The 18360-nt window shown below is 45.3% G+C and overlaps 1 long non-coding RNA gene across 1 annotated transcript in view; it reads left to right on the forward strand.

The window, feature by feature from the left end:
* Nucleotides 1-13615, forward strand: part of LOC140579090 (uncharacterized) — a 34960-nt gene extending 21345 nt beyond the window's left edge. Inside the window, exons 2-3 of the long non-coding RNA XR_011983302.1 lie at nt 3960-4051; nt 13280-13615. This is a non-coding gene — a long non-coding RNA (uncharacterized lncRNA). The remainder of the gene's footprint in view (nt 1-3959; nt 4052-13279) is intronic.
* The last annotated feature ends 4745 nt before the right edge of the window (nt 13616-18360 follow it).

Consider the following 18360-nt stretch of genomic DNA (forward strand, 5'->3'; position numbering starts at 1 on the left):
TTAGCCTCCACTACAGCCCTGGGAGTGATTACACTGGTCAAACTCTTACACTGCTACACTGGTCTGGGGGCCACTCAGCGGGCAGGTTAACCGCCTCCATCCCACCATGCTACCGCTCCCTAGTCAGAGGGCCTTCTGTAAGGCTGTTAACACGCCCTCCCCCCAGAAGCCAGGGGCCCCATGGTAGGGGCCCTTGTAATCAGATGGCCCTCTAAAGGTACACTACACCCTCCTCCCTAGGGCCTCCTAGTAGGGCCCTCATAATCAGAGGGCCCTCTAAAAGCCCCCAAAGCCCCCATCCTCCCTAGGACCCCCTGGTAGCCAGAAGCCAGGACCATAATAGGAGGACCTAAGAGGGCCTTCTAAAAGTAGGCTCCCATGCACCCATTTCCCTTTAAAGTTCCTATAGCAGGGCCGGGGGCCCCCTGAAAGCACCGACCCCCCCCACCACCACCACCACCACCACCACAATTCAAGGGCCCTTGGCAGCCAAACGCCCTCCCTCCATGTTTCCATCAGAGGCCCTATAGGGTCAGGGGCCCTTGTAGGCAGAGGATCAAAGAATGTAGGCCCTCTAAAATAGACAAACGAAAATACACTCACCTAAAGGATTATTAGGAACACCATACTAATACGGTGTTTGACCCCCTTTCGCCTTCAGAACTGCCTTAATTCTACGTGGCATTGATTCAACAAGGTACTGAAAGCATTCTTTAGAAGTGTTGGCCCATATTGATAGGATAGCATCTTGCAGTTCATGGAGATTTGTGGGATGCACATCCAGGGCACGAAGCTCCCGTTCCACCACATCCCAAAGATGCTCTATTGGGTTGATTTCTTGTGACTGTAGGGGCCATTTTAGTACAGTGAACTCATTGTCATGTTCAAGAAACCCTGGGCAGCGGCCCCGCTGGCCCGGTCCGTAATCCGTCCCTGAGTATGCCTACCTGGATGAGGAGAAAAGAAAAGAAGAAAGAACAGCAAGATGTTGAGTTGAAGTGGAAGACCTTCACAGATGAGCTGCAAGAATTGAAAAAGAAGATGGCTAGGGTGGATGCTGATAATTGTGCCCTTGAGAAATCAGCTGATGAATATGCTGAGAAAGCAGAAGCTACAAGCAATCTGGCCTTCACCAAATTCAACAGTTTGTGTCGAATTATCAGTAATTATCAGTAATTAGGTTTATTTTAAAGATCTATATCTATAGAAAAGAGCAGTAAATTTTGAAATGGCATCAAAATACTGTGTACTGTATGATGCAAATTGCTTTGAGATAAGGTAATGTTATGAGAATATGAAAATGTGCTATACAAATACAATTGAATTGAATATAATGTCTGACAGTATGACAGAATCAAAATGAGATACCACCCAAGCCTAGTGCTAGCTGGGGGGCGTGTTCGCGTGTGTAGAACCCAATAATGTAATAATTTCCTGATGATGGAACAACTCCACATAACTACATCAAATTGTTATAAAACCTGATAATAGCATAACTTTCCATTAATGTAATACGAAACCTTAACCAATAATGTAATAAGTTATTACATTAACAGGAGGTTATTACATTATCCATCCATCCATTACCTTCCGCTTGTCCAGGGTTCGGGTTGCGGGGGTAGCAGCTTCAGGAGAGATACCCAGACCTCCCTCTCCCCAGCTACCTCTACCAGGTCTTCAGGGGGGATGCCGAGGTGTTTCCAGGCCAACCGAGAGATATAATCCCTCCAGCATGTTCTGGGTCTGTCCCGGGGCCTCCTCCCTGTAGGACATGCACGGAAAACCTCTCCTGGTAGCTGGCCAGGAGGCATCCGCGCCAGGTGTCCAAACCACCTCAACTGGCTCCTTTCGACATGGAGAAGCAGCGGTTCTACTGTGAGACTCTCCTGGATATCCAAACTTCTCACCCTATCCCTAAGGGAGAGCCCAGACACCCTTCCGGAGAAACCTCATTTCGGCTGCCTGTATTCGTGATCTCATTCTTTCGGTCATTACCCATAGCTCATGACCATAGGTGAGGGTAGGGACGAAGATGGACCAATAGATCGAAAGCTTTGCTTTTTGGCTCAGTTCTTTCTTAGCCACGACGAACCAGTTAAGCGCCTGCAAAACTGCAGATGCCGCTCCGATTCGTCTGTCCAGCTCTCGATCTTGCCTACCCTCACTCGTGAACGAGACCCCGAGATACTTGAACTCCACTTGAGTCAGTACCTCCTCCTTGACCTGAAGAGGGTAATCCACCCGTTTCCAGCTGGAGGAGCTAATCCTCATCCGCGCCGCTTCGCACTCAGCTGCAAACCGCCCCAGAGCACGCTGGAGGTCCCCAGCAGATGAAGCCAACAGGACGACATCGTCCGCAAAAAGCAGCAAGGCAATCCTGAGGCCAGCAAATTGGACACCCTCAACACCCTGGCTGTGCCTAGAAATCTTGTCCATAAATATTATAAACAAGACTGATGACAAAGGGCAGCCCTGGTGGAGCCCAACCCGCACTGGGAACATGTGGCTTCAGCATTAGTTCCAATACAAGAACTCGTGGCCATAGGTGGAAATTAGCGGGAGAACATTTCAAACTGGATTTAAGGAAGCACTTCTTTACACAGCGTGTAGTCAGAGTATGGAATAGTCTTCCTGATAACGTAGTGCAAGCTGAATCCTTGGGTTCCTTTAAATCAGAGCTAGATAAGATTTTAACAACTCTGAGCTATTAGTTAAGTTCTCCCCAAGCGAGCTCGATGGGCCGAATGGCCTCCTCTCGTTTGTATAGTTCTTATGTTCTTATGTCCGACTTATTACCGACAATGCAGACCAAGCTTCTGCTCCGTTCATACAGGGACCGAATCGGCCACAATAGTGGACCCCAAACCCCATACTCCTAAAGCACCCCCCACAGGGCACCTCGGGGAACCCGGTCGTAAGCCTTTTCTAAGTCCTCAAAACACATGTAGACTGGATAGGCAAACTCTCAGGCCCCCTCCAGTACCCTCGCAAGGGTGTAAAGCTGGTCCAGTGTTCCACGGCCAGGACGAAAACTGCATTGTTCCTCCTGAATCCGAGATTCGACTATCGATCTCACCCTCCTCTCCAGTACCCTGGAATAGACTTTCCCAGGAAGGCTGAGAAGTGTGATCCCCCTATAGTTGGAACACACCCTCCAGTCCCCTTTCTTAAATAAGGGGACCACCACCTCGGTCTGCCAATCCAGCGGTACTGCCCCTGACCTCCTCACGCTGTTGAGAAGGCGTGTCAGCCATGACAGCCCCACAACATCCAGAGTCTTTAGGTACTCCGGGTGGATGTCGTCCACCTCCGGGGTCCGGCCACTACACAGCTCTTTAACTACCCTGGTCACCTGGTGATGGGCAAGTCCACCCCAGCCCCCTTGGGCCCCGTGCCCTCAGATGTCTCAAAGGCAGTGCGCACAGATGTATCTGAGGCAGGGTTGAGGAGGTCCTCAAAGTATTCCTTCCACCTCTGGGTGATGTCACCAGGTGAGGTCAACAGCACCCTCTCCCCACTATAAATAGTAGGAACCAGGAGCTGCTTCCCCCTCCTGATATTCTGGATGGTTTGCCAGAACCTTTTTGAGGCCGACCGAAAGTCACTTTCCATGGCCTCACCAAACTCCTCCCATGCCTGGGTTTTTGCTTCCGCAACCACCTGAGCCGCATTTCCCCTGGCCTGCCGGTACCCGTTAGCTGCCTCGGGAGACCCCCAGACTAATAATTCCCGGTAGGCCTCCGCCACGACTGGCACCGACCACCCTGCAGCCACAACTCTGTACGGCCGCTTCCACAGTGGTGGTCTGGAACAGTGTCCATTCAGACTCAATGTCCCCAACCTCCCCCAGTATGCAGTTGGAGTTCTGCCAGAGGTGCAAGTTGAAGATCTGGTGAACAGGAGCCTCTGCCAGATGTTCCCAGCGTACCCTCACTATGCGGTATATTTTCCCACCCCAGCCCAGCGCCGCTCACCTGCCGCAACTCCAGAAGAAAAGAGCATCCAGCGCCTCTCCCGGAGATTGGTTCCAGAACCAACGCTATGTGTTGAGGTAAGCCCGACTATATCTAGCTGGTATCTATCAACCTCACGCACAAGCTCAGGCTCCTTCCCCAAAAGAGAGGTAACATTTCATGTCCCAAAAGCCAGTTTTGTCAGCTGGGGATCAGTCCGCCAGGGCCTCCCTTGGCTGCCACCCGATCCACATAGCACTGGACCCCTAACATTCCCCTTGTGGGAGGTGGGCCCTCCTGGGGATGGTCCTGCGTACCTCTTTCGGGCTGGGCCCTAGTCCAGGGTGAGGGAAACGAGACCTTGCTGTGGTTATTTTTCATCAGGGTTTTTTTCAGATTGCTCTTCATCTGGCTCCTTATTTGGGAACTTACCCTACCAGGCGCTAATGGCCCCGACAACATAGCCCCCAGGGTCACTGAGGCATATAAACCTTTCCACCATGACAATGTGGCAATCCAAGGAGACAATAATTCAGGTCCAGAAAGTAAAAATCCAGACCAAGAGTATAAAGAGCTGAGTATAAAGAATCATAGCATATCTGTCTGAGTGACAGACTGGCTCCTTCCAGGCACGCTTATGACAGATCAATCATTGGCTACTGAAACTGGCTCTTAGTACATGGAATGTAACCTCTCTGGTAGGAATGGAGCCTGAGCTGGTGTGGGAGACAGAGAGATACTGAACATAAGGGTGTTCATAAGAGCACCTGGCACCAGAGCATTGTAGGCCGTGGTTTGATTGATCGATTTTTTAATCATATCATCAGATCTGCACTGGCAGATTTTGGACGCTTAGGTGAAGAGAGGAGCTGACCTGTCATCTGATCACCACCTGGTAATGAGCTGGATCCGATGGCGGGGGAAGATGTCAGGTAGACCTGGTAGTACCAAATGCATAGTGAGGGTTTGCTGGGAATGTCTGACAGAGGCCCTTGTCCGAGAGATCTTCATCTCGTACCTCTGGCGGAACTTCTCTTGCATCCTGTGGGAGTCATGGGACATGGAGCCTGAATGGCTGATGTTCTGGGACTCCATTGCTGAGGCAGCGGTGCGGAGGTACGGCCGTAAGGTTGTTGTCATGGTGGCAATCCCCAAACCCAGTAGTGAACACCAACGGTAAAGGGACCTGTCAGGCTGAAAAAGGAGGCCTTCCAAGCTTTGTTAGCTTGTGGCAGTCCTGAAGCAGCTACAGAAATGGTAAATTTGTTAGTACCCATCCACAAAAAACAAAAAACACAACTATATCTGAAATAATTTTAAACTGACAAAAATTTTATGACATCCCTTATTGTTTACTCCATATTTAACACAAATCAGACTTTACTTTTGATTATTGATTCAGTTGAATACAGTGGTACCTCAAAACTCGAACTTAATCCGTTCAGAACTCGAATCCTGAAAAGTTCGGGTTCTGATCGAATTTTCCCTATAAGAAATAATGGAAAACCAATGAATTGGTTCCCGGCCCCAAAAAATTACACCTAAATATGTTTTTTTTTAGCATTTAAACACAAAATGAACCGGATAAAACAAGAAGAGCATATACTGTACTAAACACATCTAAGCACATTTATCAAAACAGTAATTTGTAAAGTAAGAAAATAAATGTATCCAAATAATGTGTAAATTAAAAAAATAAACGATGTGTCCTGCCTCGATCGTCCGCTCCTTCCGTGTGCCTCGCCCCCTCGTTAACCTCGTGTGGAATCCCAATGTGATCAGCTGTTTCTAGTTGTTGTCATGAGTCCTCTGTATTTCGTCCGCGTTTCAGTTTGTTTCCCCAGTCCGGTCATTGTATTGTCCGTCTGCGTTTTGCCTGCCTTACCTGTAATTAAACCCCGTATTCCCCGATACCCTGACGTCTGCGCCTTTGTCTCCGTTACGTCCCTGCTTGGCACGACAATATTATTGTAATTAAATGTATTAATGGTTTATTATTAATATTAAAATAATTAATAAGAAATCTTTATTTTTAAATGTATTTTATTATATAATAATAATTACTGTTACATTACTGTTACTGTCTATCATTGTCTAAATGTATTTTTACTGTCTAAATATATGTATTCAGCCAGTGTAAACATGTACGGTGCTCTCACAGCAAATGCGAGGCTGAGACTGAAGCTTTACCCTTTGTTTCCGCTGAGAGACGTGCCGCGTGACTCATTTCCCCGCGCGTACAAGTTATCTTAGGTCGGCGTTCACGGTTTGACTTCTGAGATTCAGATCAAGTACTAGGTAATTTTTTTCCGAACTGGTTGGTTCGACTTCTAAGAAATTCGAGTTCTAATGAGTTTGAGAACTGAGGTACCACTGTATTTTATATAATTAAACACATGAAAATGGTACGGACAAAAAAGATTTGCAGCAATCACTACCAACAAGTGATCTCTGTACTTCACAGTGAGACATTGGTATTTGCCAACGGGTAGTTTGGCCCATTCCTCCTGAGAAAACTGCTCAAACTTTCTCAGGTTTAAAGGGTGGCATCTTCACACTGCAATTTTCAGATTTTTCCATATACTGTATATTCAATAGGATTTAGGATTAAGGTCTGGGCTCCAGGAGGGCAATTTAAGAATAGTCCATGTTTTTTTCTCAGCCATTCTTGAGTGCTTTTAGCTGTATGTTTTGGGCCATTATCCTTTTTGAAGACTGAGGCTGAGCTTTCTGACACTGGGCAGTATGTTTCGCTCCAGGATGCCTTGGTAGTCTCAATTTTAGGACCTCTATTGTTCCTAATTTACATTAATGATATTGACACAAATACATACAGTAAACTGGTTAAATTTGCAGACGACACCAAGGTGGGCGGGGTAGCAGATACTAATCTAGCAGCAGAGAGGCTTCAACGGGGTCTGGATTTAATTAGCGAATGGGCTGATACATGGCAGATGAAATTTAACACAGATAAATGCAAGGTAATCCATGCAGGGAGCAGAAATATAAAGTACAGATATTTTATGGGTTCCACTGAAATAAAGGTAGCTGATTACGAGAAAGATCTCGGTATGTATGTTGATGCTTCCATGTCCCCCTCTCGCCAGTGTGGGGAAGCAATAAAAAAAGGCGAACAGAATGTTGGGTTATATCTCTAGATGTGTGGAGTTTAAGTCAAGGGAGGTGATGTTACACTTATATAATTCCTTGGTAAGACCCCACCTAGAATACTGTGTGCAGGTTTGGTCACCATACCTCAAGAAGGACATTGCTGCCTTGGAAAAGGTGCAACGAAGAGCTACGAGAATGATTCCTGGTCTTAGAGGAATGTCTTATGAGGAGAGGTTAGCGGAACTGAATCTGTTTAGCCTTGAGCAAAGGAGACTAAGGGGGGATATGATTCAGGTCTATAAGATTCTAACGGGTCTGGATGCTGTTCAGCCAAAACACTATTTCAATATTAGTCTAAATACTAGAAATCGTGGCCATAAGTGGAAATTAGCGGGAGAACATTTTAAAACAAATTTGAGGAAGCACTTCTTTACACAGCGTGTAGTTAGAGTATGGAATAGTCTTCCTGCTAGTGTAGTGGAAGCTAAAACCCTGGGTTCCTTTAAATCAGAGCTAGATAAGATTTTAACAACTCTGAGCTATTAGTTAAGTTCTCCCCAAACAAGCTTGATGGGCCGAATGGCCTCCTCTCGTTTGTAAATTTCTTATGTTCTTATGTTCTTATGTTGAGACCTCATTGTGCCCTGCACAGTTTCCCCATGCCTGATGCAGCAAAGCAGCCCCAAAACAAAACTGAGCCCCCTCCATGTTTCACAGTAGGTATGGTGTTCTTTTCTTTTAAAACTAGATTTTCCCATCTATAGACATAGAGCTGAAATGACTGGCTAAAGAGCTCCAGTTTAGTCTCATCAGTACAAATGACATTCTCTCAGAAACTTTGGGTCTTGTCAACATGCATTTTGGTGAATTCCAGTCTGGCTCTTTTTTATGTTTTTCTGTCAATAGTGGAGCCCTCCTGGGTCTTTTTCCATGGAGCCCATTATTGTTCAAAATGCGATGGATGGTGCAATACGAAAGTGACGTACCTTGACCTTGGAGCTCATCTTGAATAATAATAGTCATCACTTTATTAATCCACATTGGGAAATTGTCTTTATGCCTCCCCCAACTTGCTTTTTTGAAGCAAGCTGTCCACGAAGGACAGCCACCCTTAGTGGCACCCAGGGGTTAAGGACCTTGCTCAAGGACCCACAGACATGCTGAGGTTGGGTTTGAACCAGTGACCTTGTGATTACAAGCACAGCCCACTGAACCACACACTGGTTTTGGATGGTTTTCTTGACTCTTTTTCTACCATCCGCAATACCCTTTTGATCAACCTGGGGTTGCATTTCCACTTGTGTCCATGTCCTGGGAGGTTGGCTACAGTCCCTTGAACCTTATAGTTTTTAATAATATTGGCACCTGTGGTCGCAGGAACATTAAGCTGCTTGGATGCTCTAATACCCTTTACCTTAAACATGGTTATCTATAATCTTCTTTCTGAGCTCCTCAGACAGCTCTCTCCTTTGCTTCCTCTGGCCCATGTTCAGTGTGGTGCACAATGATACTAACACAGTACAGTAAAATCCTGTTAACAGACTTCAAGGGACCTGGCAAAACAGTCCGTTATATCCAAAGTCCATTATATCCAGAGTTGCTGTATGCCCAGAACACAACTACAGGACACCATTTACTCATGCCACACCCCACCAGACGCACTTGTGGTATAGATTATTATATTGTACATGTAGTAATACAACTTTACCTGACCAGATGCGTGACTATTAATAATCCCGACTACGTATCTGCGCTGGATATCACCGGCACGCCACACGCCTTGTAGGCGGAGCTGCATGTCCGTTATAGCTGAACAAAACTACAGCCAAAAGCAGCCCTGGGGACCAAATTGTTTGTCTGTTATAAGCGAAATTCTGTTATATGTGAGTCCGCTATATCCAATGCTTTTTCTGCATGTTCGTACAGGCGCACGGCCGGGGAAGGTCTATGTCAGGGTATTGAAGAGGAGGGTCAGCCCGTTATGCTACGTTCACACCGCGAGCGTCAAAGACGCCAGCCGTCGCTCCCGCCGCCCTGAAGGCGACGCTAGCCAGCGCCGGAGACGCTCTCTGACGTCATAGAGTGGGCGGGGACAAGGCCGCTCAGAATGCCAGGCTCTGAGAACTTTTTAAAGGGGTCGCAAAACAAACAAACGTGTAGCTTATATCTTTGCACCGACTCCTGATAGGACATAATTTGTCAAATAAATATTGTTGTGAGCCAGTTATTTGCATTCCCACTTAAAATCAAGCGTTCTGGTGGGAAAATGTTACCTATAAATAGTGTAGCGCTTCTTTTCAAATTTACCTTGGATCACAATGGATGATCGCCAAGTAGTTGCTTGTGCTTTATGTTTCTTTAGTTAACATAAATAGTACTTAAAATGTTTCACGACAGTTCTACTAAAACACATAATTATGTTTTGACAAACACTAATGCTATAAATAGGTTTAACATTACCGACAATTTGCACTGTTTTCTCTGCTATGGCGCCAAAATTACTACAAAAAAATATATTATGCACTTCACCATCTCACCTGGAACACCGATTGTTTCGGACACTCTGGTCCATGCCTCATTTTTTTTATTTATGTCCCTGTATGCAAACAGAGACACATCATATATAACTGGGTACCCGGCCACAGCAATAATAAGTCTCTCCTTCATTGTGCCTAGGAACGGTTGGGTCGGAACAAAAGTTTACACGCTTATGTTCTGCGGCGCTCTCTTTAGCGGAGCATCTCTACATTCCCATTGGTTGCCGCCCAACCGCGTCACAGCTCATTACCATAAAGTTGACTGGGATTCAACTTCTGTCTGACGCTCCCGCCGCCCAGATCGCGACGCGCCGCGCCGCGCTGCTCCTCGACGCCTCCCGACGCTCCCTCCCATAGAGAATGAATGACTTCCGGTCGCTTTGACGCTCTCGCCGCTCGCAGTGTGAACGTAGCATGAACGTAGCATCATTCACCCCCAGAGACGCTGAGCGTCCGTGGGCGGGACATAATCGCAGCGTTTATCCAATGACCGTCTAGTTTCAAAGCACTGAAAAAAAACGTTCAAAGCAGCCGCATTGAAGTCAATGGACGCTGGGCTTCAACGGGGAAATGCACTGTGACGCTACGGGAATGTATGAGAAGAAAATTTTTAGTCAATAAAATGTTAATACAATAGTACATAATTTGACCATTAATTTTGTGACATTATAGGGGAAGCTGAGCTTCCCTTGCAGTCTTAAAGAAATCTCCACTGTTGCAACTACACCATTTAGTCATCTTCATGTAGCCAAGACTTTGGTGATCAGATATCTGGGATCAAAACAAACTTCCACCATCGCTTAGTATGTACTTTTATAAAGTTTCTATAAGTGTTCCAAACTGCATTTTGGAATGTCTATACTTTGATGTTAAATTACTAACTTCACATAAATCTGACATATTTACAAAGTAAATTAAGATTAAGATGAGTTTAATGCCAAAACAAATAATTTATTTGCCATGAATTAAGTTTATGATATTGAATGAAATTTGTGACCATGCCCCAGTCAGTGAAAGTGTTCCCTACCCATAGACCCCAGAGGGTTAATTTACATCAAAAAGTGGATGTCAGACAACTTCCTCCAGTTAAATCTAGATAAGACTGAGGTTCTTCTTACTGGCACTTAAGCCACCAGAAGTACACTGACATCATAATCAATCTGGATGGACTATCTATTGCACCAAGAACTGTTGTTAAAACCCTTTTGTCAAGGACTCGGGCAGGTTTGGTGCGGGGACGAGGCATAGTGCAGGCAGAAATTTGGACGACCCACTTGCAGCTTACTTAAAAGGGGTTTATTTAACAGAACAGAAAACACTATGAACACAACAAAACCAAAAGGACCACGAGGGGTTAAAAACTAAAGGGGATAAACAAAGACTAATGCACAAAGGGGATCAGGCAATTAGGCAGGATGCAACAAACAGAATATCCAAAACTACACTACATCCAACTATCTATCTCCAACTATCTCAAACTATCTCAAACATCAAACAGAACATTCACAATCATCTCAAACAATGAACCACTGGGGAACTGAACAGAAGCAGGGACTAAAATACTAAGGGGTAACAAGACTAACACTAGGCAGGTGAGGCTAATTAACAAAGACAGGGCACAGATGAAACTAGCAGATGAAACCTGGCAGATGAAATTTAACATAGACAAATCTAAGGTACTCCATGTAGGGAGCAGAAATATAAAGTACAGGTATTTTATGGGAGCTACTGAATTAAAGGTAGCTGATTATGAGAAAGACCTTGGTGTGTATGTTGATGCTTCCATGTCTCATTCTCGCCAGTGCGGGGAAGCAATAAAAAAGGCCAATAGGATGTTGGGGTATATCTCCAGGTGTGTGGAGTTTAAGTCAAGGGAGGTAATGCTAAGATTATACAATTCCTTGGTGAGACCTCACCTAGAATATTGTGTACAGGTTTGGTCACCATATCTTAAAAAGGACATAGTGGCCTTAGAAAAGGTGCAGCGTAGGGCCACAAGAATGATTCCTGGTCTTAGAGGAATGTCCTACGAGGAAAGGTTAATTGAGCTAAATCTGTTCAGCCTCAAGCAAAGGAGACTGAGGGGGGACATGATCCAGGTCTATAAGATTCTAACAGGTTTGGATGCTGTTCAACCGAATAGTTACTTCAGCATTAGTTCAAATACAAGAACTCGTGGCCATAGGTGGAAATTAGCGGGAGAACATTTCAAACTGGATTTAAGGAAGCACTTCTTTACACAGCGTGTAGTCAGAGTATGGAATAGTCTTCCTGATAACGTAGTGCAAGCTGAATCCTTGGGTTCCTTTAAATCAGAGCTAGATAAGATTTTAACAACTCTGAGCTATTAGTTAAGTTCTCCCCAAGCGAGCTCGATGGGCCGAATGGCCTCCTCTCGTTTGTATAGTTCTTATGTTCTTATGTTCTTAGTTAACTCAAAAGGAACTAAAACTGGGAAACTAAGAACTAAACAAGAAACAGGGAAACAGAATCTAACACTGGGGCATTACAGACAGGTAAAAACACAAGCAGGGGCACAAGGAACGAAACCAAAGCGAAATACAAAATCACCAGACACAAGAACTAGAAAAACTCAAATAAAACTCTAGGCAGCAAACTACAGAGGAGGCAGGATTTGAACACAGCACAAGGATCCCAGGCAACCACATGCTCAACAAGTTGAGCTAGGCGGCCAATAGGGAGCAGGGGAAAACACAAAGACTGACAACACGAGAGACTGGATGACCAGCAATGCCTGCTGGCCAAACGGGGAAGGGACAGAGTGGGACAACAGGAGCTGACCCTGACACCTTGGTGTTATTCTAGATTCAGATCTTTCGATTGATGTACATGCTTCTAACATTAGCCGTACTGCCTTCCTTCACCTGCATAATATTGCCAAATTAAGAAACATGCTATTCTTTCAAGATGCAGAGAAATTGGTTCATACGTTTATTACCTCCAGGCTTGATTACTGTAATGTCTTAATCTCTGGTTGTCCAAATAGGTCAGTAAATAAACTCCAGCTAGTCCAGAATGCAGCAGCAAGAGTCCCTAACAAAACTAAAAAAATATTATCATATTACCCCAATTTTACCTTCACTCCACTGGCTGCCAGTTAGATTTCATGTTGACTACAAAATACTACTCTTAACTTATAAAGCTATAGAACACTTCCTATTAGTGTTTGGAACTCAGAAACAATCTCTGCTTTTAAGTCAAGGCTTAAGACTTTACTTCTTTTTTTAAAGGAGCTACTGAATATCCAAATTTCCCCCTTGAGGATAAATAAAGTATGTATGTATGTATGTATATATCATCCATCCATCTATCTATCTATCTATCTATCTATCTAATCTATCTATCTATCTAATCATCTTTAGTCAGTCTTTTGGATATTAAAATCTCCTTTTCTAAGGTGAATGGGAGATCTGGAGGTTCATGGTCATTTGAAATTAAAGATGGAAGGGGGGGTTGGTGCTGTTGCCCTGCTACTCTCACCGATCACTTAAGTTGTTGACAGTAGTTTGGCTATATGCCAAAACCCCTGGAAACCCTCATGTCTGTGCTTCCTTCCAGGTCTCTCTTTTAGCCAGGCTGCCATAGTTACTTTAGTATCGCCGGAGGTTAGGTTAGGTGTTGGGAAATAACTCTCTTCTCCATCTTCTCTTTTCCAAGCTGATACTACACTACTTGAACCCTCACCTGGACTCCTTGGAGATAATTACATGGAACCAACTGGAACTTCTAAAACTATATGGACTGGAATTAATGTCAGGGTCAATACAATTTCATGCTCTCCGGTCACTCAGAGGAGGATGGGGTCCTCTCAAGGTTTCTTCCTGCTAGAGGGAGTTTTTCCTTTGCCACTGTCGCCTCTGGCTTGCTTGGTGGGGGTTCGGGCTGGTTATATGTAAAGTGCTTTGTGACAATGACTGTTGTTAAAAGCGCCATATAAATAAAATTGAATTGAATTGAATTGAGTTAACTACTTGGTTATAGTCAATAAAACATGTAGCTATTGAGCTGATTATTCATTCATGATCTAATAATACATGTTGGTTATTCTACATAGGTATATGTAAGCGATTTTTATAATAAGTAATAAAAACAAATTTTGTTAAAAACATCCGGAAATGTATTTTTTTGGTATAAATGTTGCTGCCATGGTATGGGTGAACATATGCTCATGTACCCTCAGTGGCACCTCCTCCTAGTGGTAACTTTTTTAGCCATGTCAAGCACAAAATGACATGCTTTTTTCCATGTTAAATAATGGTGCAATTTGAAGTAAACTGCCTACCACAAACCATAGTTAATCATGCTGTATAATTCATTAAAATACTCTCCTGCTTTGAAAGGGAACTCCTACAAATGCATATGCAATATGGCCAGTCGCAAAAATAACTTTGTCAGTGCCTTTCCACCGCTAACTTTTCACCATGCATCTATAGCAAATCTCGACAGTACTATTTTTAATTTTTTTATATATATATTCCCTCCACCACCCCCCTCTGCGGAGGACTGCTTTATTTTTATTCATTTATTTATTAATTTATTTTTATTTGACTTCCTCAAGAGAAGGAGAGGGAGAGAGAGGGAGGAAAAAGGAGAAGGGGGATAGAGAGAGAGGGGGAGAGAGAGAAAAAAAAAACAGATAATCTGCTTCAATGTCTGCTGAAGAGAGAAAACAACAACCAACATCTGTATGAATCACAACGAACATCAAACGTTAAATGTTGTTGAACAGCACACACAACCAAGCATTACAACACATGCCCAGAAGCTACAGCCGATCAAGACAGTGTGTGTCCGTGAGCACCTGTCCCCACACCTGTGTGTGTGAGCGCGCTGGTGTTCATAAGGTTTCTCCATGTAAATGTCTAGTAGTGTGTGTGGGGAGCCTCAGCCCCGCCCCCCCAGGACATGAAGCTGACATGGAGGAGACCCGGGCCCCAGACATCCAGAGGCCCCCCAGGGCACGGGAACCCCAGGAGGACCACTGCAGGGACAATTGCAGCCCCCACCCAGAAAAGGGCAGAGGAGCGCTCCGGAGGGTGGCCATCCGGCAGCCACATCGCAGGAGCCCCAGGGGGCGGCGATTGACCCATTCACCCAACCTGGAAACACACAGAAATGAACGCCGTACACACACTCACACTCCCCATATATACTCTATACTCCGAGATCCAGGCACCACCACCCCCAGAGGAGCAATCCGACCGGGCAGCCAGCTCTTCTTCTCAGCCTCCGGCTCCAGATGGCAAACAGAGAACGGGGGTGTGAAAAGACCCCATTCTTCCCTTCGCCCGCTCAGATGTGCTGTTTGTGCGTGTTGTTCTAAAGTGCTTTAAAACAGGGGAAGGGCATGGCGCTAACCACCCTCTGCCAATCAGCAGCTGGTGTCAGCTCGACCCCTACCCAGAACCCTCAATGGCTATGTGCGACTTAAAATTGAGAAGTGGGCACTGGCAACAGAGGTAAGGCTGAGTAAACAGACCGCCCTCCGGATGCCATTTTGTGTGCCCACCCCCAAGGCCCTAAATGTATGTGTCATGAGAGAGTAAGTAATGAGAGTGTCTAAGTTGTGATGTATGATTGAGACACAGGTGGTCACGAGGAGACAGAGGAGGAATACCTCCCCTGCATCCCAGTGATGCACCTGCACCTCAAAGCCCTACATGCATGTTGGTGTGATGGAGGGAAGTATTTATGGATGGGGAGGAAAGGATCGGGGGGGGAGGGGCAAAGTACCCCCCCTCTGGAGCCAGCTCCCCCGCTGACCCCCATAAGCACCCCCGTTCCCCGAAATCCACCCAGGGTGGGGGGCCCAGGCCCATCCAGACCGGGGCCCAGAGCAGCGGCACCACCGGGCACCACAGAGCCCGGGGCGGCCAACCAGACCCCACCACAGAGGAAAAGCTACACCCACCCCACCATTCAGTCAACTCCCAGACTACATAAGACAATAGATACCAAAGTTGAGTCCATTTTCCTCCTTTATTGGATCCCCCCCCCCCCCACAGAGTGGATACCCCTAAGGCAGGGACCACCTGCGGACAGATGGTAACAACCTCCCCGCCAGCTAAAGAGGCCCCCAGCCCCACCGACGCGCCGAAGGCCCCCGCGCCAACCCACATCCCGGCGACACACCCACCAGCACCCAAGCCCCTCCGGCCCAGCCGGAACCCCAGCCTGGAGGCAGAGCACCCCCAGAACCCCAAGCCTGCCCCGGACCCACCCAGGAGCAGCACGGCCGCCAGGCCGGTAAGCTACGTCCGCCGGCACAGGCTACCCCAGCAGCACTGCATGCAGCTGCCAGAAAGGCGCCACCCAAGAGCCACCAAAGCCCCATCCAGGCCAGGACCGCAGTCCCAGTGCCGAACCCCCCCAGAAACCCCCCCCCCCAGGGAACCCCCAGACGCCCCAAGCTCATATGCCCCCCCCCACACCAACAACAAAGACCGAAGCGGGACAAACCTGCGACCCCCCACCGCCACTAGGTGATGGAGCTGATCAAAGGAGCCCAGAGAGATTGGTCTAATGTGGCGGCAGAAGCTGTATCAAGACTAATATGGTCCAGCAAACTCTCTCTATATTGGTTGATATTAAGGTTATTTTTATTTTTCCTGAACATCCGATGCCCTTTATAGTGCACTCTATGCAGGATTTTGTATTGTATTAATTGTAAATTGGGACTTCTAATCAGTTCAAAGGTTTTTAAATATGTCTTAGACCAGAAATTGTGGTCCCAGCTGATTGATAAATCTGCCTCCCATTTTGCAATAGGAAGGGATATTGATTCATCCATTTTCGAAAGTGTCCTGTATATTTTAGACAGTAATTTGAGGGTTTTGAGATTAAGGAATTCTGCCACACTTGGTGGTATTTGTAATTTGATTTGATTAGACTTGAATTTCCTTTTTACTATAGATTTAACTTGTTGATATTCTAAAAATGTATTCTTGTTAATCCCATGTCTTTTAACTAGTAAGTCAAAGGGGATAAAGTCTATTTCTTCGAATATATGTTCCAAGTATTTAATACCTTTACAACTCCAATCCGGGAAATATATCATATTATTGTTTAGTAGTATGTCAGGGTTGTTCCAGATGGGAGTACGTTTGCATGGGATTAATGAAGACTCAGTCGTTTTTAGAAACTCCCACCATGCTGTCAGAGAAGAGCTGATATTGATGCTTTTGAAGCATTCGTGTCGTTTAATGTTTGAGCTAATGAATGGTAGATCCGAAATGTCTATGTTATTGCATAGTGCCTGTTCTACGTCTAGCCAAGGTTCATCTAGGAGGGTATGTTTTAGCCACCCTGAGATGTTTTGAAGCCTGTTGGCTAAGAGGTAGTGGTGAAAGTTAGGCAGATCTAGTCCTCCTTTGTCCTTGGTCCTTTCCAGCGTTTTTAAGCTAATAGAGGTATCGTCTTAATAGGAAAGCATCTGTGGTAGCAGACTGGTCCCAAAGACATATGTATTCCTCGTATGGGGAATATCATTAACAGTGGTAAGTTTTCTTGTCTTGCCATTCACATTAGTTGGGAATCTTGAAATTCCGGCCAGGAAGTTGCACTGTCTAGCCTAGATTCAATGTATCATGCCTCTCTACGTTTTATTTTAAATGCAAAATCCCTCACTCATCATTGCATTTTATACGACTTAGTTGGCTGGACGTCATTAACCATCCGTAGAAAACGGCATTGGTACATGTTTGTTTATAAAGCTTTGCTGGGTAAACTCCCAGAATATCTCAGTACCCTACTCTGCATCAGCTCCAATAGCTACCACTTGCGTGCCTCCAAGTGGTTGTCTTTATATGTCACCCAGGTCCTGACAGACCTTGGCAAAACAGCATTTTCTCATTACACGCCATGGTTATGGAACAACCTTCAAAAAGTTCTTAAATTGCAAACACTAATATCTTTAAAGGATTTTAAGATCATCATAAATAGAACAGTGACTGAGGAATGTCAATGTTTTGCTTGAGAAGCCACTGTGCAAAAACAATTGTTCTTCTGTTCACTGTTTTACTGTTTAATGTTTTATTGTCATGTATATGTTTATGTTTTGTATGGCTGCTACCTTGGCCAAGTCTCTCTTGTAAAAGAGATTTTATATCTCAATGGGACTTCCTGGTAAAATAAAGGTAAATAAATAAATAAATAATTTTGACTGCTAGATAGAAGTTGGTGATATGATAACTTACAAAAGTCTTGACACACAGGTGGCACAGTGGGGCAGTGCTTAGCACTGTTGCCTCACTTCTCTGAGATGTGAGTTCAAGCCTCTGCCAGGATTCCATGTGTGTGGAGTTTCCCTGTGTAATTGTGGGGTTTCTTCTGGGTATGCTGGATTCCCCTCATAGTCCAAGGTGGGTTAAGGCTAATTGGAGTTCCATGATTATCCATGTGTGAGTGATTATCCTTATGTTGAGTTAGTACCCCATCTAGGATTGTTCCCTGCCTTGGGCCCATAGGCTCTGGGCCCCTGTGATCCTGAATAGGGCAAGTGGTTTCAGAAAATGGATGCTGTCACTCAAAACCCGTAAGAGTGGCATGAACAGAAGGAAGCATAAACTGGTGTTTCATACAACTGAGAGAGTTTTTCTTTTATAAGTGTGCTAATTTAAATAATTAAAATGGCCAGTGTTCCCATCATAAAACCTGTCCATAGCACAGATGAAAATTTCAATACAGAAATCATTCAACATGGTGACACTTTGCCCTAAAATAAAAAACAGACAAAAATA

The sequence above is a fragment of the Paramormyrops kingsleyae genome, chromosome 17 (genome assembly GCF_048594095.1).
Source record: "Paramormyrops kingsleyae isolate MSU_618 chromosome 17, PKINGS_0.4, whole genome shotgun sequence".
Taxonomy (NCBI): Eukaryota; Metazoa; Chordata; class Actinopteri; order Osteoglossiformes; family Mormyridae; genus Paramormyrops; species Paramormyrops kingsleyae.